Source organism: Hypanus sabinus, unplaced genomic scaffold (genome assembly GCF_030144855.1).
Source record: "Hypanus sabinus isolate sHypSab1 unplaced genomic scaffold, sHypSab1.hap1 scaffold_696, whole genome shotgun sequence".
NCBI lineage: Eukaryota > Metazoa > Chordata > Chondrichthyes > Myliobatiformes > Dasyatidae > Hypanus > Hypanus sabinus.
In genome coordinates, this window is record NW_026781548.1 from 157249 (window position 1) to 159276 (window position 2028).

The following is a 2028-nucleotide window of genomic DNA, read 5'->3' on the forward strand; positions in this document are numbered from 1 at the left end:
GGAATCTATATAACGCTTCTATATACCAAGAAATTCATTTTCTTGCTAAGATAATTAATAAATTCCAGGAATGATAAAAGACCGCACCCACAGTCGTTCAACCGATAAGAGTAAAAAGATTACTCTCATCTAAACTCTTTCCTTAACCAAACTTTTTCGGTACTGAAATTGTGATCATTGGAAGTTTTTCTTGACATTCTGTTACCTTCCGTCCGTAATTTTGGAAATAGTTCTGTAATTTTGTAATCAATAACAACTTTTCAACCTCAGCTTTGAACGTAAGGACATTCATACTGATTTCAATCTATTTCATGACGTGCTTATAAGACCATAAGACTATAAGTTATAGGAACGGCGGTAGGCCATTCGGCCCGTTGAGTCTGCTGCACCATTTCATCACGAGCGGATCCAATTCTTCAAGTCATTCCCACTCATTGCCTTCATCCCATACGTTTTGAATATAGAACATTGTATAGTACAGCACATTTCAGGCCCTCCAGCCCACAATGCTTTGCCGACCCAGAAACCCTGCCTCCCATATAACCCCCCACCTTAAATTCCTCCATATACCTATCTAACTGTCTCTTAAACTTCACTACTGTATCTGCCTCCACTATTGACTCAGGCTGTGCATTCCACGCACCAACCACTCTCTGAGTGAATAACCTTCCTCTAATATCCCCCTTGAACTGTCCTCCACTAACCTGAAAGCAATGTCCTCTTGCACTGAGTAGTGGTGCCCTGGGGAAGAGGTGTTGGCTATCCACTCTGTCTATTCCTCTTAATATCTTGTCCACCTCTATCATGACTCCTTTCATCCTCTTTCCCTCCAAAGTGTAATCCCCAGCTCCCTTAATCTTTGATCATAATCATGTCTCTCTGAAACAGGCAGCATCCCGGTAAATCTCCTGTGTACCCTTTCCAATGCTTCGACATCCTTCCAAGAGTGAGGCGATCAGAATTGGACACAGTACTCCAAGTGTGTCCTAACTAGAGTTTTATAGAGCTGCATCATTACATCACCTATCTTAAACTCTATCCCTAGACTTATGAAAGCTATGCTTTCTTAACTACCCTATTTACCTGTGAGGCAACGTTCAGGGATCTTTGAACAAAGATCTCCAGATCCCTCTGCTCCTCCACACAACCAAGTATCTTGCCATTTACTTTGTACTCTGCCTTGCGGTTTGTCCTTCCAAAGTGTACCATCTCACACTTCTCCGGGTTGTACTCCATCTGCCACTTCTCAGCCCACTTCTGCATCCTATCAATGTCTCTCTGCAATCCTTGACAATCCTCTAGACTATCTACAACACCACCATCCTTTGTGTCATCTGCAAACTTGTCACCCCACCCTTCAACCCCCACATCTAGGTCATTAATAACATTCCCAAAAAGTAGAGCAAGCCAATTCTGAATCCACCTGGCCAATCTTCCCAGGCTCCCATGCCTTCTGACTTTCTGAATAAGCCAACCGTGTGGAAAATTGTCAAATGCGTTACGAAAATTCATGTAGATCACATCCACTGCACTACTCTCATCTATATGCCTGGTCACTTCCACAAAGAACTCTATCAGGCTTGTTATGCAGGATCTGCCCTTCACAAATCCATGCTGACTGACCCTGATCAGAGCACGATTTTATGAATGTCCTTAAATCGTATCTCTATGAATCTTTTTCAACAGCATTCCCACCCGAGATGGAAGGTTCGCTGGTCTATAATTACCTGGACTAGACCTACTAATTTTTTGAGCACGGGGATAACATTGGCATCCCTCCACTCCTCCGATACCATTCCCGTTGACAATAAGGACATAAAGATCCTAGGCAGAGATTCTACAATCTCTTCCCTTGCCCCATGGAGCAGCCTGGGGAATATTCCATCAGGCCACGTGGACTTATCCGTCCTAATGTATTTTAACAACTCCAACACTTCCTCTCCCTTAATATTAACATGCTCCAAAACATCAACCTGACTCATATTGTCCTCACCATCATCAAGTTCCCTCTCAGTGGTGAACACAGTA